Consider the following 22608-nt stretch of genomic DNA (forward strand, 5'->3'; position numbering starts at 1 on the left):
GAAGTACTCACGGACTCCTGTCATGTGACGTGAAGCCCCACTGTCCACATACCAGATACCCGAAGATGCTCCGCTAATCGAGGGAAAAGCATGCTCCCTCTGAACCTATGTGGCAGGTGATCCTGCACTAGAGGACTCACACGCAGTGAACCCAAACTCCCGGTCAAAACGATCTGCAAAGTCCTCAACCTCTGCTGAAGCTGCCAAGCTCTGGTTCTTCCCCTTCTTCTTCTTCTTCTCCGGACACACAACTGCATAGTGTCCCATCTTTTGACAATTCCAACACTTCACCTTGGAATAGTCCTTTTGTGTTACCCTGTTTACCTTTACCTTTGCCTTTGCCTCCACCATTGCTTGTGGAAGCCTGCTTCTTCCCTTTGCCTTTCTTGCCTCCTACCAACAGTGCTACATCCTCATCCTGCTCAACTGGCTTGGCTGCCCCAAGCTGACCTTTCTTGATCTCTGTCTGAATGCAATCATTCCAAAACCTCTCCCATGTGGGAAGGGTCTCACGTGCACAAACCCCATCAGCAAAGTTCATCCATGAACGGGGAAGGCCATTCACTGCAATCTGCACCAACTCAGTGGGTGGAATGACCTCTCCAACTGTTGCCAACTCATCTCTCACATTAGTAATCTTTGTGAGATATTCATTTGCACTATCATTACCCATCTTAATGGTCTTCAGCTTCTCCTTCAGGACCATTTTCCGGTTCTCATTGGTACTCTGGTAGAGATTGGACAATATTGTCCACCTCTCATGGCCATTTCTCTTTCCTCTCACATGAGGAATGCAAGGGTCTTTGACTCCGTCTAGAATCAGTCTCTTACCCTTGTTGTTCTTTTTATTATAAGCAGCCAACTGAGTAGCATCAGTAGGCACAACAATAGGGTTCTATGTGGTATGCACCATAATGTCCCAGACTTCTGCCTCCTCAAAGATACTCTGCCTTCTCTCCTTCCAAACGCTGTAATTGGTATGCCCATCCAACCTATCCTCCACCCTCAATCCCAATGACATCCTGTTGTCCTAAAACTGAAAAATAACACTGTTGTAGTAAAGATAAAACTGTTGTTTGTGAAAAATCAGCTTGCTGGAATTTCCTGAGTGAAAAATCAACAGGCTGTAATTTTCCTCCTTGCTGTCCCAAACTGCACTTCAGCACTGAAGCTCCGATACCACGTAGAAATTTCTCATTTCCCACCCCGGTTTTCAGTTTCTCCTTATTTCTCCAAAATAGTTAAATGCCCTTTCCCATATCCATACATTCAACAACTGGAAAATAAATTTTGCTGAAAACACAAATTCTGGAAATATTACAGAATGTTGAAAATGCAGAAATAAATATCAACGCATACAAACAGCCATTCAACACATTTAAACACAGTGATTTTTGGTCAAGGTGACCCTGGAAAAACCCCCTACAACTCTTGGGGAAAACCAGTTCGAAAGCTCCTTCTTATTTCTAGAAAATGCTTTTTACAGTGAGAAAAATATTCAGCAAAAAATCAGCAAGCAAACTTTTACAACTTATCTCGTTTTCCGTGCCTCACAACGAACTGGAAAAAGCTTGCAAACAGCAAAACAGAACAGTAATAAATGTTGTACGGCCTCCTCGATTTTTGTGCCCAAATTTCAGCCTTAAATGCTGTTGTACGGACTGCCTAGAAAAGCGTGCAAGCTACCATAAATGTTGTTGTACAGTTTTCCTCGATTTCTGTGCAGAAAAACAGCAGTACAACTATATGGATTTCTGCCTAGAAAAGCGTGCCAAGGTACATCCACTTGTTGTACGACCTCCCTTGAAAAACGTGCCAACAAACTTCAGATTTTCTGCGCCTCGATTTCTGTGCTAACTTGCTGTACGACCTCCTTGGAATCTGAACCAAAACTGTTGTACGACATTTCTAGAAAATTGTGCCCAAAATCTACCTTTCACTGTGTGCTAACTCAGTTGTACGGACTTGCTGAAACGCTGCCTTGGAATGTGTGCCAAGCTACTGCCTCCTTCTCCTCATTGTCCAGAAATCTCCCTTGCTCTCTTTCTCTCCTTCTCTCAATCTGCTCATGAAAGAACTAATGACCTTTTCCTCCTTTCCCTCATTTAATCTAACCCTAAGGAACTTTTGGGGAATCCCTAAATCCAATGGCTGAAATAGATTGAGATCTAGGGCTGAGATTAAATGCTCATTTTAAATCTCACTTTCTATTTTTTTAATTCACCCCACTTTAATAAAAACCCACTTAGTCATTTATGTCCAAAGTCACTTTTCTTTCTAATTTTACATTGACTTTATTAAAGTCACTTTAAAATTAGACTTTAGTAACTTTATCACTTAAAATCACTTTTAAATTAGATTTGACTTTATAAAAATTATAAAGTCATTTTAGGAGAAAAATTAAATTCTTTTGGACACTTTTCCCTAAGCCAAAGATCAAAGCCTTAGGGAACCACCTGTCCTCCGGTACCAAATTTCAACAAAATGAGCCTTCATCATTCTCAGATGCCGTCAAGCATCAAGTATGGAAGGATGCTATGACTGAAGAATATGAGTCTATTATGAAGAATGATGTCTGGGAAGTAGTTCCCAGACCCTAGGACAAGACAGTTGTCACTTCTAAATGGCTTTACAAGATAAAGCATGCAGCAGATGGAAGTACGGAAAAATATAAGGCTCGTTTTGTCACTCGTGGCTTCTCCTAGAAGGAAGGTATAGACTATGATGAGATATTTGCACCTGTTGCCAGATATACTACCATCCGCTCAATCATAGCCCTTGCGGCTTCACAAGGATGGAACCTACATCAGATGGATGTCAAGACTGCATTCTTGCATGGTTCAATCAAAGAAGAGGTCTACGTGGAGCAACCCGAAGGATTTGAGATTTATGATCGAAAATCTCATGTATGCAGGTTGAAGAAGGCTCTCTATGGACTGAAGCAAGCACCCCGAACATGGTATGAGAGGATCGATAGCTACTTGATGAAACTGGGATTCACTAGGAGTGACGCCGATCCTAACCTATACTTTAAGGCTGAAGATGACAAACCTCTCATACTGGTGCTGTATGTGGATGACCTCTTTCTAACAGGTGCAGACCCTCTCATTCACAAATGTAAGAGGGAGTTGGCTTCTGAATTTGAAATGAAGGACCTAGGACTGATGCACTATTTCCTAGGACTTGAAGTCTAGCAAAGCCAAGGGAAATTTTCCTATCTCAAGGAAAATATGTGGTGAAGATATTGGAAAGATTCGGTATGGTGGACTGCAAGCCTGTTGCTACCCCGATGGAGCATGACTTTAAGAAGTTAAGCGGTAGCGCTGCTAGACCTGTTTTACGAAATGCCACCAAGTATCGTCAACTCGTCGGAGCATTAATGTTCTTAGTGAACTCCCATCCACATATATGCTTCACAATCAACACATGGTTGAACCTCACCACAATCATTGGATTGGTGCCAAGAATCTGTTGAGATATCTTCGTGGCACAATTACTTATGGGTTAAGATACACTACCGGAGATGTGAGACTAGTTAGATACATTGATGCTGATTGGGTTGACAATGTGGTGGACCATAAGAGCACTTCCGGGTGTTGTTTCTCCTTGGGATCTGCTTCGATATCCTGGATGAACAGGAAGCAGAAGTCGGTGGCTTTGAGCACCGCCGAAGCAGAGTATATTGCTGCTAGCATGCCTCCTGTGAGGTAGTCTGGTTGTGAAAGCTCTTCAGTGAGCTGTTTGGATTTACATTGGATACCACCGTGATCCTATCTGACAACCAGAGAAGGATTCGTTTGTCAAAGAATCTCTTATTTCATGATCACTCCAAGCATATCAATATCAGGTACCACTATATTCGAGATATGGTGCAACGGGGGGCTATAAGGCTCCAACATATCGGTACAGATGAACAGATCGCCGACATTTTGACAAAGCCCCCTGGGAAAGGTCAAAATTTTGACTTTCCGAGAACGACTTGGTGTCGTTCAAAAACCCTCTGATGAGGGTCCTGTATGATGTATGGAGCTCTTGGAGCTTCGAGGGGGCGCGGGGTACTTCTTGGAGCGACATATGACCACAGGGTGACTTACCATCCCCTAGTGGTGTACGTGTACAAGGTAAAAGAATCAAAACTTTCCCTGTGACACCCCATGGCGACTATGTAGCAGGATGATTAGTTCTCCTGTGAGGTCTGGATGATGAGTTCTCCATGACGATTATGTAGCAGGATGATTAGTTCTCCTATGAGGTCTAGATGATGTGTTCTCCATGACGATTGTGTAGCAAGATGATTAGTTCTCCTGTGAGGTCTGGATGATGTGTCTCCATGACGATTGTGTAGCAGGATGATTAGTTCTCCTATGAGGTCTGGATGATGTGTTCTCCATGACGATTATGTAGCAGGATGATTAGTTCTCCTATGAGGCCTAGATGATGTGTTCTCCATGGCGATTGTGGACAAGATGATTCGCTCTCTTGTGGGACAAGATGATTCGCTCTCCTGTGGACAGGATTGATTAGTTCTCCTGTCGAGGCATCCTACCCATGCAGTCTGGGACTCATGGGAAGTACCTCTCATCTGATCAATGAGCAGGGAAATGAGGATAGGGACCATAGTAGTACCGATGGACGCATTGTTGTATCTACCGTACTCCCTATGCTAGGATGACCTTCATTGATCTGGGATCAATGATATTGGTCTGAGACCAGTGGTAGGAGTTGTACCCACTATGACACTGACTTCGGGTCAGTTGAGGACTGGTCTGGGACCAATGGTACACACTCTGAGACTGACTTTGAGTCAGTGGAGGATGGTATGATACACCCTCGATCATTTCTTCCTCTTCATAATTCGGACAAAGCAAAGCAGAGCAAAGCAAAGCAAATCAGAATAGGGCAGAACATAACAGAGCAGAGCAGGCAGACTAAAGCAAAGCATAGCAGGGGTCTCGCTGTACAAGGCAATGCATTTGATGGATGAATAGTAGCGACCGACAAACAAATTACAGATGGAGTTCTCCCTAGTTGAGAGGGAGTGTTAAAATTGGCAACTAGGGCCAAACTCCATGTGGGTCATCGTATTCATGGCTGATAATATTTTTATTAGATTTCTCTGGTCGAGAGATGTAGGATTGATCTAAAGATCATCCGATTCCGATTAGTATTTATGGAGATATGAATTTATTTTGATTATGGAATAATTATCAAGCCGACCAGCAACTCATGTAGGCTCAAAAGCCCAACAAACGCATCTATTCATCATCAACATTTGTGTTTAAATACAGGAGGCCTTTTCCTCATTTGTGCACTCTCATCTCATCACATCTCTCTCTCTCTCGTGCGCGGCGCAATCTTGCACTGGTGCGCGGTGAAATCTTGCACTGGTGCGCGGCGAAATCTTGGACTGGTGCACGACGAAGTCTTGGACTGGTGCACGGTGAACAACTCACCAATGGAGACTTGACAAGTTCAATCTAGGGTTTGCTGCCCTAGTTTAGGGTTGATCTGGGGTTTGCTGCTGCTGATGTAAATCATATTATGTACTATTTCTCTCTGCTGAATTATTGAAGATAAAGGAAGATTTGATCAAAGGGTTTCCCCATATTGGGGTTTGTCCCTGGCTAGCCGCCACATCTTGTGTCTCTTGTCTTGGCTTGTTTTCTGTCGATCGTTTAATGTTCTATCTGCACTTTACTTAATGTACATGTGATTGCTAATCTGTGGATAATAATAAGAAAAAGAAGTAAACTGCTCTAAGCATAGAACATACCATAACTTAACAAAAAGAGAAGAGGTGGGCATGCAATAACAAACTATTGGCATATCTATTTGAAGTTCCACTTTCCAATCTCAAGTTGGTGGACTAAGTAATCAATCAAGATGATTGAAGATTGTTTCTGGTTCCTGGTGTAACACTAACGCACTAGCCAGTATGCATATATTCAGCAAAAAGCGGCACTCTACTATCTATTGCACTATATTTCCATCGATCAAGATTGACTTTTGTCTTGATTTACAAGGGGAATTTTTTTTTGTAACTATAGCAAATCAACAACTCATTGTAGTAATTTGGGCAAGGCCCGAGATCAAACCTTTCGGCTTCCACTATAACATCAAGAGTATATCCAACATTCCACAAACCAAATATACCAATAACTTATGACTTAGAAAGAGCCGAGATGTCCCAACCCCACAAAAGTAGGATCTATTCTAGGAGTCGCCTACAAATTCATTTGAATCAATTGAACTATAGGGCAGGGACCTACCCCACCATTAGTGTCACTCCATTATAGACGTTTACTCGTGCACCCCTCTACGTAATAGTTGAACCGTTTTGAGGTTGGCTTCAAAGGAGTATGGAAATCTATTTGGCGAGAAGAGAAATGAACAAGTTTTCAATTGATTTTGTGGTACGAAAGATGTCCACCCGATCTATCTATTTATATAGTTTTGAATCCTCCAAGTCAATTAACACAACAAATCCAATGAGTCATCATGTTGGCCCCCACCTTTTCCCCCTACTGCCACTATTGGCTGGCATGATTTCATATTGGAATGTTTGTCGGATCAAGAAACTTCATCTTTATATACAATACGTTCGACAAATTGTCAAATACCAAAGACTCAAAACATATTTGTATCCCCCTTGTCCACACTAACCTAAGCCCTTCTTGATGTTGCCAAGCACATGAGTGATGATGTGTGTTTGCATGTGTCCACTAAAAATTGAGACCACCTTTATACGGTGATGTTTTTGGTGGGCATGTCATTTCATCTTATGCATTCTACATTTGGCAGATGTGAAGGGACCCTTCTAGGCTCATTGAGCTCGAATGAGTGAGGGCCCCTGCTACTACATTTGTGTATGTGTAGCAAAGGTTGGTCCTTCATCTATCGACCAAATAGATCAATATATATATATATATATATATATATATATATATATATATATATTTATTTATTTTTCCTTCCAATAGCATACGTTGGATGTGATCGGAGGGTGATTCAATAATAATAGGTGGGCAAAAGGGCGGGCAAGAATGGGACAAGTTGTGGTTGATACCTTTTTACGTCTATGTGTTTGCTTGGAGGATGGCCTATGGTGGGCCACCCATTCTTTCTTCATGGATTACCTAGCCAACAACATTTATCCCTATAGCACAAAGTACAAATGTTGTTCATATGTTCGTTGTTCTTTTGGTGTCCTGTCTATACGAAGCTCCCTATATATACATTATAGTGGACGGATGTAACCCACCCATTCGATTACAACAACTATCCCTACAAAGAAGCTTATATCTCTGCAGCATGAAATGCGCCACTCAGTGTTGTTCTTTTCCTTTGTCACGCTCTAACCTTATTCGTTTGTGATTTCGATATACATACATACATACATACATACATACATACATACATATATATATATATATATATATATATATATATTTCTTTGTGTTACTAGTAAGCAATGGGTAAGTAGCAAAGCAATCAATCCGAAGAGTTCTATTTTTGTTCTTTCTTTCTTAAAGTAACAAGACTATAATGATTAGGGTAGCAGGACCATAGAGAGACCACAGGATACTTCACTTAGTGAATCCAAGTTTGTGTTAATCAAAGAAGTGGTAAGAAGTGGTGTGTTTGAATCAGAGTGTTTTAGGGCACATGCACGCGTCAAACAAAAATGTTTGTGTGTCCTGTCTATTTATGCACTCTTGTGTGTGAAACTATAGTCTACATGTCATTAGGGTAATTTGGTAGCTGCCCTATGGCGCAAACTCACAACACTAGTCGAATAAATTTTTGAGATTTCAGAGTAACCATGGAGTCGCTCGTAAAAACATCAATCTATGTCCTCACTAATAAATGCAATAAAAGCCAATTGAAATCCACTTCTTAACCCTCTTGGTGACAAATAAGTGAGACAATGGACTTCCTCCCATAGGCCGCCAAACACCATGTCTCTACGAGATCTCAGAGGCATTGTATTGTACAAAGGACTACCCACTAGATTAGCTTAAGCAACCAAAGATCACAAACAAGCCCCTTCCACTCTGGGTACTCTATAGAGGACATCATCAAGGTCGACATTAATCCCTTCGTAGTGATTTAAGGGTCAGAAGAGTTTTTCCCCTCAGCCTTATATATTAGGAGAGAGAATTCATTTCACTCTATGGTTCACCTAGGATTGTACAGTCAGGCCCTTATGCTCTAGGTACCCTCTAGAGGACAGCATCAAGTTCCACATCGACACCTTAACAATGATAGAAAGAGACAATGGTACTTCTTCCTCTTCCTCTACTATTATTTCCAACACTGATGTTAAAGTTGCACTAGGACCTTGCAACTCTTAGGGTTCTCTGCTGTATTTGGATCCTACTAGTCTCTTTTATTGTTGTGTATTTTTTCCTGATTTTGCCAGCGTTTCAGCTTTTAAGAGTGTCCTTTCCTTCCCATCATTTAGCTTTTACGAAACCCTCCCATAGTCAATTGATGACTTCTTGTATCCTCTAATCTCATTGATTTTTTCTTGATCATAATTGTATCTTGTCATTCATTCCGAGCTATTCCAAAAAATATTAATGTTTCTCAGTTTTCTTACAATTAATGGCAAATATGAATTTGTTCAGAACTAAGGAAACAAAATATACAGTTTTGTAAAATTTTGGAGATTACTAGAAATAACCACATTCAATCATGCCTTGCTATGTTTAAATTCTCACTTCGTTGACACCGATATGCTAGAAAGACCATCAAACCATTAGTTCTCGACATGGAGACAAAATCCACTCTCACTAACAGACTTGCCGTGCTATCTTAATATATTAAAACAAAAGGTCACAAACAATTATTCAAAATTCCTAGGTCGTTGTAATCACCAACAAAATGATAAGGAGTTGTACCATGACCAGTAAATTCTAATAACAGTTTTGTGAACAATCCTGCTTCTAGTAATTATATTGTTCGCACAATTCAAAAGAATCCGTCTCAAAATTATCAGCATGCACATTGTTTCCATATTTCAAAACAACGGGAGCAATGTGACCTCATCTCAAAACAAACAATTTTAGTCGGATCACAACATTACATGTCATTAATTAAAAAAAATCCTAATACCACTTAATAGTGCAATTTGAAAGAATGACCTGAAGTTCCTGCTTGGCTGCAGATACGAGGAGGAACTGTCCTCAGCAAAGATACTGACACTTGCTCTCAAATAGCAGTTGAATAGTCACATGAGAAGAAACCTACAGTATACATCCAAGATAAACCTGAACAATACGAACTAGGAACTCGATTCAGCGCAGTTGCATAAAAAAATATTCAAATGGTGGTAGCATACAATAACTAAAGCTTTTAGATTGATATTCAGATTTCCGGTGTACCGTGAAATTACAGTATTGTAATAGTAGATGAATGGACGGAGAGCCACAGCAAGAACAGAGACCCACAAACAGTCTGTTCCACTCGCTTCAGGTGATGCACATAGAAGAGTGTAGCAGTAGCTGAATTAAGGGCTCACTTCCTCTTGAACATATTATCCCTCAACGGGTCCTGATAATTTGATAATATGAACATCAGCATTCGTGTTGTTGAGCTTGAAGCACTTCAGTTCCTCAGTCACCAATCCAAGAAGTAGAACATGACACTATCTCTGGTATTTGAAACCCCATTTATACACCTCCAGATCCAAACCATTTCAACGGAGAATATCATGTGCCCCATGTTTCACAGGCACTGGCATTCACAAGTGCCTATATTCGAGCCTTGTGGGTTGCAGAACACGTCCAAAGAGAAATGCCAAAAAACAAACACTTTGTGTAAAAGCATTGGAAACTCTCCATGGAGGAGGTTATGAAGGAGCTCAAATTCAGACACACTAAGAATAAAGCCTCCTGTTGTACAGCTACATAAGAGTGAAAGCCCTAATGACAATTTCAAACCCCAAAGTCACTAACTCAATGTCCCTCTCAATGCTTTTTGAATACAGAACAAAACATATACTTTCTAATTCCTAGCATGCTTGAAAACACCCACGACAGCCACTCAGCTCGAAATAAGTCTCTCATGAAGCTCCTTAATCTAAATTTTAAGTGGAAACATCCCTTTCTAGAAGGCCTCAGCATATCTCAGTATTCGTCCATCTCCCAATTAGAGCTGATCAGCCAACATCCTGCACAACCCATTTAACCTTAAAATGCACATTGTCCAATTCATGGAGCAGAGCAGAGGAGGACCCTGTCAGCTTCCTCTTATCAATCACTTCGTCTTAAAAAATTGGTCTGCAAAGTGAGCATTGAAGCAAAACCCCACAGACAAAAATAGCAACAGCGTTGCTTCCATATAAATGGCAGCCAACGGGGAACCAGAATTCTCCTCGTTTACCCAAATCACAGAACTACAATTCCCTGTCCTGTCTCTCTGTTGCCCTTGTCTATTTAGCTGTTCATCTTTCTCCAGTATGGCTTCAAAGTTCAATGCATTGGCAACGAATGTTTTGGGACCTGATTAAATTGTTTTGGTCGATGCATTCCTTGGTAGCGCCACTCAGCTCCTTAATCTGAACTTAACGTGTAAACATCCCGTTCTACCAACGTGTAAACATCGCTTTCCATAAAATAAATTTTGAAATAGATAAAATTAACTTTAAATTTGTCCGCCTCTTGCTTTTCGCTTTGCTGGTGTTAAAAAAAAATCCCAACCTGTACAGGTATGTTTTGATAGGGTATTTAAGTCTGTTTTGTTGGTTAATATTATTTAGTGTTTTTCGTAGATCATCTATTTCTATGCGTTTAGTATTAAAAAAAATTAAATGGTAATTTTGATTATTATGTTTTTTTTCAATCTATTACTATTACATGCGGTAAAAAAGAATGTAATTTTGATTATTTTGTTTTTTCTTCAATATATTACTATTATATGTGGTAAAAGTGAACTTTCAAATTTTTACACATATATATTTCAAAAAAAAATATTGTTTTTTTGGATTTTGATTTTTTTTTAAATAATGGTTTTCAAGTGTTTTTGATAAAATTATATTATTGATCATTTATATAAAGAGAAAATGGTGATATAGACTTCAGGATAGCAAATATTATGGATGAATATTATAAGCAACTTAATACTCAGTGTAATTTTATAGATTAATTTAACTTTATGGTTTTGTAGTTAAAATTATAATTATTAATTTTATTTTTTATTATAATTTTAAATATCTACACAAGTTAGGAGTGTCAGTGATCTCATGACTCACATCACCTAACAAACAAAAGAATTCAAATATCTGGAGACTTGCACCACTCTTTTTTTATTCATTTTATTTTATTTTTGACCCACCCAAAATTTTTATGTTGACATTACAACATTGTTGTCATATTGAGCTCAAAAGATGCCACAAGTTATGTCAGTCATCTCAGGACTCACATTACCTAACAAACAAAAAAATTTAAGTATTTAGAGATTTTCACCTCTTTTTTTATTTTTTTATTTTACTTTAAAGAACATGGTTATTCCTCTATTTCTCTATAAGTCGCACTATATGATGCTCGCTCTATAAATATGTAGCTCACATTATGCATTCGGTGGATCGTATTATTTCCTTGGTGAGAAATATCATCCATACGTTTCTCTATGGCTTGCACGTTTCATGAATTAGCTCGCTGACCATTCACAATAGCTTGTATGTGTTGTTTTGTGGCTCACATTCATTCACAGTGACCTAAAATATTTTTCTTAACAATGTATATTATTTACAGTGAGTCGAAACAAATGATTTGTGGATCGAATATGTCTACAGTAGATCTATCATACCTTTCTCTAATATCCGTGATTGTATCATGGCTTGATATCATCGAAATATACTGGTTCATGGACATAATTATGAGGAGGCTCACTTGTATTCCACAGTGGTACACAAATTCTTGTGGCTAGTATCTAGATGGCTGCAATCACAATGGAACACCATTATCTCTATGACATATTATTCCCTTGTTTCTCGCTTACTTCTGTTATACATTGTTTTTATGTACTATGTTATTGCTTTGTGGTATGGTATTTCCCTATGGCTCTCTATACTCTCTATGGTATCATTCTGGTTCACATACTTCTCTGTAAGTGTGATGAGCCTAGGTATTGCAACAAGAATGATGCAACTCCCAGGGCTACCAGCTTTACTTATCAACCCAAGGTTCGTACAAACTTGGAGGTGATTGTGCTATATACACAAGTAGGAGTGAAGGTACTGCTTGTTGTCACTGCTCATTTGGCAAGAGACCCTAGGGGTTCCAAGCCAGACTTCTATAGGGTCAGAAGAAGCTTGATCTTGATGGAAGGGAGGCAGATCTATTCTAAAGGAGAGCTACTCTACTACAGTAATGAAGAAAGCAACATGCAAGCCTAACTCACACCAAACCCTAGCTAACCTATTAAACAACTATGCTGAGCATAACCAAAAATTAACACTAACCTACTGTTGCTATCTAGAAAGCATCAAACTAGACTAAGGGGTAAACAATGAAACTAGGTTAAGTCTGTGTCTGAGCGAAAAAACAATCGGAGGTCAAAACTGGTGAAAAGAGGACATGAAGGAGCGACAGAACATGAGGACTGTTAGATTAGGTGGGTGAAAGGCAAACGAACAGACGAGATCAGACAGTAGGAGGGTATGTAGGCAAATGGGCGGACATGGTGGCCTAATAGGATGGACGGCTAGGATTATATTACGGAGGCGAGCGACAGATGGATAACGGAGAACGTGGGCAGAAGAAAACATGCAAAAATGGTATCGGGTGAAGCAATAACCATCAAATCTGACAGGGCAGATCGACGGTGGACGTTGGAGCGCGAAAAGAAATCATGCGGAAAGAACGAGCGGGTTTGGAGGGCGGTAAGCGGAATATCGCACGCCCTCAAAGTCGTAAATGGTTTTGTAGAATTTTGCACGATTAGCCTCCCCGGCCGACACGTAGCACGGGGAAACCGCTCATATCGCATGCCCTCAACACGATAATGGTTGGAAGGAAATCCACGCGATATGGTGCGAGGGCCGTTGGATCTGGCAAGGCAGATCTACGATGGAGAGGTGACCGAGCAGGTTGGTGAGCGGGGGTGTGACAACCGTCGGATCTGACAAGGCAGATCGACAGTGGGGATTTACAAAGTGAAAAGTCAAATGCAAAAAGGAATTCGGGTAGTGATTGGACGATTTGGCTGCGTAAAGTGATTTACTAGCAAAGAATGTTTGAACATGAATTCAACAACCCCTGCTTAAGCATTTTGTGTTGAAGGAAAATGGCATGGGCAGGTGAGTGAGGTCAAATGACAGGGAGAGAGAGTGATCGAGTTGATGACTGGAAAAGGGGCAGAGTGACAATGAACTCAGTTACAATGTTTAAACGACAAAACCCCATGAAAATCAAAACCCTGTGTTTTTTGGGTTGCTGTAGGGTTTCTTCCTCACACCATGGTCCCAGAGGTAGGAGGTGAGGCCGAGACACCTATGAGAAACCTTGTGGATCCTTTCTTTGTCAACTTACTGATTAAATGAAAGCATACATGGAACAAACTGAAACACAACCAATCTACCCTGCACTACTATAATGAAACTGCAACTACTCAGCAAGTGAACAGAAAACAGGAAACCACTTCAGTAAATGAACAGGAAAGCCATGAATCTATGTTGAACCACTAGAATGAACATGCATCTACCTAAGCAAATGAGAAATCAAACATGCATCTATGCTACTGCTGTAATGGAGATGAACTGCTTAAACAAATGAACATAAAGCAGGAAGTTAAGCTACTTAACAATACATGAAAGAGGAGCTTTGGCTACTAGGTTCTAGCCTTAACCCAAGAGCTTTAGCCCTCTGAGTTAACTCAATGTTGGCTCAAATAAAAACTCATCTTCATTATCAAAGAACATTGTATTACATCAAACTGTTACAAGTCAAAAGGTCTAAATACTTCTAACTGACTCACTGCCTAGCTGACTAACTTATGACTGGCTCAAATCAAAACTCATACTCATTATCAAAGAACATTGTATTACATCAAATTGTTACAAGTCAAAAGGTCTGAATACTTCTAACTGACTGATTGCCTAGCTAACTAACTTATGACTGTTTAAAAAAACTGAGGTCCTAAGCCTCCTTATTTATACATCTGAAGTCTCAACGACTTCCCTCGAAATTAGGGAGGTACAACTCGCAACTTAATGGTAACTTGTCCTTTCACATTCACTAGCTCAACTGCCTTCTAGTAGGGAGGTTGCTTGTACTTCCACTTGCTTGGTTGTCATGTTGTACTCCTGATTTGGCTGTGTGTACTTTTAGCTAATGGAGGGATATTCAAATGGATGGGCAGTAAATGAGGAGGATTTACCTCCCGTAATTCCTCTTTCTTGTCCCTTCCGAGTTTTTAGCAAGGTCTTTTACCATAGCTCCTTGCTTTTACCCTTTTATCCCTGCATTTCTTTTGCTTTTATCCTTTATTCTTGCATTACTTGCACATTAGAACACACATCAAAATGTCCAACTCTAACTCACCTCATAAGCAAAATATAATCAAAAGTATGCAATAGGTCGTGAGAATAATTGGTTTGATTAAGCTAGGATGTGAATTAAGGCCAATTAAGGCCCATATAATTACTCAATGATGAGACTCATCATCACCCCCCTACTGAAAAGTGTTGCTCATCCTCTGAGCAACTTAGTGGCTCTGGTAGCCTCTCTAACATCTCATGCTTCGGTTGTGGTCTTTTCTTCTTGTTTATAGAAGCCTGCTTTCCTTTCTTCTTATTCCCACTAATATTCTCTGACCTTCAAGCTATGGGGCAGTGCCTTTCATCCCTTTTTTAGCAAGCATGTATATTATTATTTCTTTAGCAGCCTAAACAGATCCTCATAAAAGTAGTATAGGGGCCTAACATGCCCCCCTCCTTCAAAAAGTGTTGTCCTCAACGCTTGAGTAGTTCTTGATGCCTCTGTATAAAATTCTTGTCCTCCCATGTGGAATCTTCAGCTGGTAAGTTCTTCCACTTGATGAGATACTCTGAAATTGATCGATTTTGTAGTTGTCAGGTTCTTGTTTCTATGACTGCTCTAGGTTCCAATATGATTTTTCCTTCCTTTTCAAGTTCTTGCAATATTGTTTGAATTAGGATCTGCCGCAACTTTTGAATGAGTGGCCATACTTCTTCGTCCTTCTTCCATTCATCCCTTGCTTCGTTTATCCAATCTGGTTGGATAATAGAAATAGCACAAAACAATGCTTCCACATCCTCATCCTTTCTTGAGAGTGCACTTGCAACAAAATTTTGCTTCCCTTTTCTATAGATGATGTCAAAGTCATAACCCAACATATTTGTGACCCATTTTTTCTGTTCTTCTAAAGAAAATAGTTGTTCTAAAAAGTATTTAAGACTATCATGATCATTTTTTACCTTGAAGTGTCTTCCCATTCGGTAAGGTCGCCATTTCTTAAGTGCATGTAGTATGGCCAACATTTCCTTCTCATAAATAGCTTGTTTGAGATGTAGCAGTAAAAATACCCAATCACCTACATCAAAATATTTTTCACTATGATGTTGATCTACCTATTGTTTCATTCAATTTTGCACCAAAGTGGCGTTATCCTTTAAAAGTTGGAGAACTTGTTGTTGATGCTCGAAGTGATCTTTCACTGCTTGAACCTTTTTCTTCGTGATATGTCCTTTTATCTTGAGAGTTTGAGGAGTGGTAATTTCTTCCAATGCTTTACAAGATATGGTCGGATTCATTTCTTGATGCTCAATGTGATCTTTCTCTTCTTGAACATTTTTTTTCTTGACATGTCCTTCTATCTGGATAGTTTGAGGAGTGGTAATTTCGGCGAATGCCTTACAAGATATGGTTGGATCCATTTCTTCTTTCTTGATGTGATCTTTCACTTCTTGAACCTTTTTCTTCTTGATATGTCCTTCTATCTTGAGAGTTTGAGGAATGGTAATTCTTGCCAATGCTTTACAAGATATGGTCAGATTCATTTCTTCTTTCTCTGGGGTTGGGTCCTGGCGTATATCCTCTTCTTTTGATGTTTCTTGATCCTTTTCGTACTCTATGTAAAATAATTTCTTCTCAGCACACTTATGACCTTTAGTGCATTTGCTATCACAATTGTAACAAAGCCTTTTTTCTCTTTTTCTTCCAATTGTTGTGGTGTAACCCTTGTAGGTTGTGGAAGGCTAGGAGAAACAACACTTCCATCTTTATAGTTGTGAGGGGTAGAATTCCTTGTTGCCATAATTTTGATTTCCACTTTGTAACAAAGCACTTTTTCTCTTTTTTCTTCCAATTGTTGTGGTGTTGCTCTAAAGAAGGTGTTGCTCTTTGTATTCTCATAATGTGCTATACTTTCCTCCGTGAAAATTGATCATGTAACAAGTTGTTTATGAGAACAAAGCCCTTTATACCATAAAAATTGATCTTGTTCTAAATACGAAGATGAAATACATACCTTTTGTAATAGTGGTACACCATGTAGATCAAAATATTTCTCCATCTGTAGTATCCAATTTACCGGATCCTTGCCATCAAACTTCCTCATCTCGCTTTTTCTTGATTTTAGGAGCTCGATATTGAAATGATTGTAACTCTATACTTGCAGATATTTAAGTTATGAAATTGCGACCTGTAGTAGCCCTCTACATCCTCTTTCCAATGCCACCAATCTGATCGAATTTAGATTCTCCAAGAAAGAGTTATGCACAATCTCCCAAGATGACCCGATTACATACCTTTTCAGAAGAGCGAACTTGTATGAAGTGCCATGTGTCACTGTTTTGACCTTAGGATCTGAAAAATATAAAATGGAAAATACAGTCCGTCCTCTTTCTATAACGTCTTACGAAATTTCATTCTGATTCTCAAAACAAAAGTTATGACTATTTTCCCCAGGTCACCTGTTTGGAATGTAATTTGGGAGTTTGCAAACAGGCAAACTTCCTCAGATCATATATCCGCAAATATAGCGCGAAAAGGTCTGAATTTCGGACTCGAGGTTCAGAACGATTTCAACCCAAATGGGTTTTTGTTTTAGCGTCTGAAACGCCACAGAAAAAAATTTATAGCGCAAATTCCACGATGACCTGTTTGGAGCAGCAAAACCCTAGAATCCAAAGTTGTAATACCAAATGTTATGGAACTAGCTCACAAAAAGATAGAAAAGATAGATCAACGCCTTAGAAATAAGCCTCTTCAAGGGGGCAACCTCCTTTACATTACACAAATGAATAATTCTTAGATGATACAAATGAAAAGACCTCCTTTCTATATATAGGAGTCTAAGGGGTGATAATATAATTAGAGCTGACATAACAATAATAATGTAAGGGCAAAATAATAACAATAGTGGGCTTCTATGCGGCACAATAGTAACAATATGGGGACTACATGGGTACAACAATATAATAAGGGGGTTGTACTAATAACAATAAGGGGTTACACTAGTAGTTTAGGGGCCTAACACAATCAAACTGAGTCCCAACCCTTCAGTTAGAAACCCACAACCTTAACCCAATATTACCCTAGCCCTTTAGCCTACTCTACCCTGTAATGTACAATAAAACCACAACGACAAACACTTTGTAGTTCACGACCATTGATCACAATAATGACCTTCATAGACTTTTGTTTTCTCCTTCTTGGCTCATGAGGTGTGAGCTCTTCAACTTACCCTTATATCACATGACCTATGATTCTATTCCTTCTTACTTGGATGTGATATGTTCTCCACTCATTTTACCCTTCAGTTATATATGTGTGCTCAAGCATTTCCTTTAACTTACATGCCCCTTTGATCTGACCTACAAATCATGTAAGTCAACTTTTCCTTCATCAACTCATCCTTTGCTTCGTTCGCATGAAATCCCTCGGTCATCATCGCATATCATTCCATTATGTCAGCTCACCCTCATCAGGCATCTTCATTTCACGTTGGCGCCCTCTTCCTAGTTGTGCAAGCTCTTTCGGGCATCACCGTTTGGTTGGGTATGCGCCCCATCGCACATTATCATCACACCTCACCGCATGATCTTGGCTGGGCGCCTTCATGCATATAGCTATGTCACATCACCAAGTCAACTTAGGCATGCCAATTCAACATGAGTGCACCTTCGTGCACGCTCATGGCCAAGGGATTGACACCTGGTAACACATGAGTAACATGTTGGATCAAGCAAGCCTTGGTGGGAGGCACTTCAAATGAAAACTCGTTTAGGTGATCAATGTGGTTCCCTTGCAAGTGCTTCATCTCTATGTGGTTTCAAGGATTTTTTCTCAAGTTTGTTGTTGGATGAGGTTTGTGGGTTGGCCATCTGTGCAAATGTTGTGAAGAGTCACAACCTTGTTTTTTCATTTGTGACACAAATTGTTTGTGCGTGTGAAGGGTGCAATGCCCCAAAAGCCTCAAACCTTTTAAGATACTCTTTCCTTTGGTTGTATCCGTTCCTACATTATCTTTAAAAAAATGTAAACCTTAGGATTCTAAACTTCAGATAATTATTTAACTGGATAACATCACCATGTGATCCATAAATTAGTTCTTAATTCTTACACTTCCAAATCAGAAGTGATGTTTATTCTGACAATAACAACTCTTCCTGGGTACTTATCTTTTGTTGGTGTGGAAACATTCACATTCCGGTTTAGGAAACAAAGGGCCACTCACAAAAGGAGGTAGTTTCAAGTGCTCCTGATGCAATAAGATCCAATAACCTCTTCCTATCTATGAATCCCAGGGTACCAACTTGATTTTTTTAACCAAACAAGTATTCAAAACTTATAGATCTGTTGTAACCTACAGTAGATGCATAAATCCCTTGTAAGTTATATAAAAAAATCATCCAATGTCAATCTCTCACATGAAACTCACACAAAAAATTTCACAAGCTCTCAATCATGACTTTCTTCTCTTCTAGCTTCAACCCTTATTTTGTGGAAAACACAAGTTTCTTACCCATGGTACACCTTAAGTTGACATATGGCATATTCATCAATGTAATCTACCATGAAAAGGACTTACATAACCTTTCCTTTTATTTTGATACTCTTCCATAGAATCTCTACCGCCACCATTGCCAACAATCTCTACGACCACATCAAGGCACCACAACAACAAATGTCATCACAATTAAGAAGTTCTAGGAACATGTCATGAAGGCCAACAATATTGTCTACAAAATGTTTATGGAGCTAGTAGTAATGGAACTAGGGAGAGGATTAAACCAAGTTCCACCCTTTGGGAGAGAGGTCATTTACCTACTGGAATGATGTGTGGGTGTAAAGAGTGGAGCATCCAAGTTCAAACTAGAATATCTCAATCACACACCAATCTAGGAAGAATTTAGTTGGAGAAAATCTCTCACATCCAAATAGACCTAATATCCTCTTAGAGACTAGGAACAGACTCTACATAGACAATTGACTCTACATAATTATGACCAATAATCTCAACAATCAAATATGATCACAAGCATAAAACAAGTAGGATTTACATACTCCAACATTTTTAACCACTATTACTCACAACCTTTTTCATGATCAATTGCTATTCAAATCCCATCAACGATAATTTTTATATATTGTCCACCTTTATATTAAAATCATTCATCCATAAGTGACCCAGTCCTTCAATGTCTCTTCTCATATCATAGCGCACAAGAGTTTGTTGGCTTGTAATTCAATTATTCTAAGTTCATCATTTTGGATCTATTTACATTATATGCCCTTTGTCATAGTTTTTAGTGGCCTCAAATTTATTTCTTGTATCTATATGCTTTGATCCAACGATTATTAAGAGCGCTTAGGAAGCTTTGATTCGGTGAGAGTAGAGATTTTAAGAGCACTTGGGATTTTTCTCAATGAATGCTCTCAACCAACCAGGGGGTTTTATAAGCAATAGAGATTTGCATAGGGAAATTTTGAGATCACAACAATCAATATCATTTTTTAAATTTATTTTTAATTGTTAATGAAGACAAAAGAAATAAAAATGATAAAATTTGAAATTTCAATTATTTGTAAACTCTATTAAGAACCGATATCATGAAACCTTGTCCTCAACCCTTTTTTTTTATTGTAATGTTTAGTTAAATAACAAAATCTCTTTATACCACTTCAACTACAAACTATGTAGAATCCAAATACTACACCCTCAAAATTTGAGATCATTTATATTTCTTTTAAAAAAATTATATGTTTGGTTTTTTCCTAGCTATGATACATCTTTTAACATAGTTGTTAGGTTTTATGTAAATATATCATTGCAGTGGTTAGGAGATCAAAATTATTTGTTAGTTTAATTGTGATATAATGATATACTATATTTTTAGCTACATTTATATGAGCACACAACAAATCCTTTATGTATAAAATATGTGGATGTTATTTTGGGTTTCAATTAAATATTTTGAGAAACTTCTAATAGGCATTCACAATCTACGATGTGAAAATACTTAAAAATGGGGTCTTTATTTTTGAGAAGAACTTATATTCTTCTATGTAAATAAATTGTATTTTCCAAGTTGGTATATTTTATGAGTTTTAGAACTAATGAGTCATCGTTTTAGAAAAACTATGGATAGGTGATATTTTGTCCATAAGGTGAAAACAAATCTACCTTGAAAAGCATTAGAGATTGTAGGGATATATTGAGTGATTTTAGAATTTAGAAAAATATGATTTATGGAGTGATTTTAGAATTTAGGAAAATATGATTTATGGAGTGCTTTTAGGATTTAGAAAAGTTATTGCATTTCTTAATTCTACTTATTGTAAGCCTACGAGAAATGAGAAATAATGGTCAAATGCATGTAGAATCAAGCCAAGAGAGAGGAATGAGTGTTTTTGAATAATTATATGTACAAAATTTGTTGAATGAAAGTTGATCTTGTGGGGAACTCAACGCATGATTGCTTCATCTCTTACCTGGACACTGTTGGCTATATTAGTGTGACATAAATTATTGATTCAACATTGAATACTGCATCAGGAGTCTTGTTGGGATGAGGGATTCCAAGCAATAAAAAATAAGTTATCTATGCATCAATTTCTTAAAATAATTTGCATATGTGTGAGATCAATATCTATTATATTAGATTTCTCTTAGAAAAGAAATTGCATATGCATGAGATTAATATATATTATGCTAGATTTATTTTAGGAAAGAAGTAAATGTTTGCATGCAAGAAAATAGCTACTGTGTAAAGAAGTATATGTTTTCATGTAAGAAAAATAGCTACCATGCAAAGAAGTATATGTTTGCATGCAAAAATAACTGCCATGCATCTAGAAGTTTGATTTCTTGAAAATATTGCATGAATTATTGAAAAATGAAGATAATTTAATGAGACTAATCTTGGAAAAGATTTGCATGAGTTATTGAAAAATGAAGACAATTTAACGAGAATAATCTTGAAAAGATTTGCATGAGCTCTTGAAAAATGAAGATAAGTTAACGAGGGTAATTCTTGAGTGGATTGCATGGGTTCTTGAAAGGATTTTCGTGGGTTGTGAACAAAGAAAAGTTAACTAGAGTAATTTCTTGAAAATAACCCATGAATCTGTGTGACCCATGTTGTTGTCCTGAAAAGACTGCAGGAAATTTGTATTTTTTTTATGCATGGATAAAACAATTATTTGGGGTAGATTTCTTGAGAAAGAAATATGTGTTCTTGCATGCATGGAAAGAACAATTATTATGATTTATTTTGGAAAATAATATCTGTAGAGGTGCACAAAACAATAGCCATGATGTTAGTTCTCTTGAAAATAATAGTTTTTTATGTACATATAGAGATAACTAATGTGTTAGTGTTCTTGGAAAAAAATGTGTTGTTTTGTGCTCAGTTATTGATTTTGCATGAAAAGAATAAGTCATTATGATAGATTTCTTGGAAAGAAAGATATATATTTTCATGCATAGGAGAATACAACTATTGTGTTAGCATTTTTGAAAAGAAATATGTAATTTCATGCAATAAATATGTTAGCCTTCCTTTGGATAAGTACATGTATATGCATGCAAGAAGTAATAATTATCATGCAACCACCCCTCCCACATTTACCCTCTTTCACCAGCCTACCGGGGTAAACATGAGTTGAGAGCTACTATGACATGACTCAACCTCTAAGTACAATTAAGGAAATGGAATTGAGAAACCAAAACTTTATTGACCTTCCTTAGGAGCTATAGGACCCCCAGGAGAAAAACAATCACTCCAGGTGCCATAACCCTAAGTTAACTTGCCTTTTTAGGGATATGGACTCCCATTCACTTGCAAAACAAGGCAAGCCAATGATACTAACCCTCTAGTCGCATGGATAACCCTGCGTCCCAGTGACTGCAGTTTGGATTTCCCAGTTCTGAGAATGTAACCCCAAATGAGCCACTTTTTTAAGCTAGTATCCAAACCTCTGCCCAGAACTTGATAGAACTTTCCAGAACAATGAATGACACTAGGAGAAATCCATTAATACAAAAATTAGTCAAGAACTTGACCTGACCAGGCCTAACCATGACAGTCATTTCGTCAAACATATAGTGAACATGAAATCCACATGTCATGTATGC

At 38.3% G+C, this 22608-nt stretch overlaps 2 long non-coding RNA genes across 2 annotated transcripts in view; one reads left to right on the plus strand and one right to left on the minus strand.

Moving 5' to 3' along the window:
- The window catches only part of LOC149264553 (uncharacterized), a 78112-nt gene extending 67553 nt beyond the window's left edge, over window positions 1-10559 (minus strand). Inside the window, exons 1-2 of the long non-coding RNA XR_016259757.1 lie at window positions 9387-10559; window positions 9147-9272 (exon numbers count right to left, since the gene is read on the minus strand). This is a non-coding gene — a long non-coding RNA (uncharacterized LOC149264553). The remainder of the gene's footprint in view (window positions 1-9146; window positions 9273-9386) is intronic.
- Window positions 1-22608, plus strand: part of LOC149264554 (uncharacterized) — an 89325-nt gene that overhangs the window by 62287 nt on the left and 4430 nt on the right. The gene's annotated exons all lie outside the window — the stretch shown is intronic.

The sequence above is a fragment of the Pinus tabuliformis genome, chromosome 6, assembly GCF_031772625.1.
Source record: "Pinus tabuliformis cultivar Carrire ecotype Pingquan chromosome 6, CPIR1, whole genome shotgun sequence".
NCBI lineage: Eukaryota > Viridiplantae > Streptophyta > Pinopsida > Pinales > Pinaceae > Pinus > Pinus tabuliformis.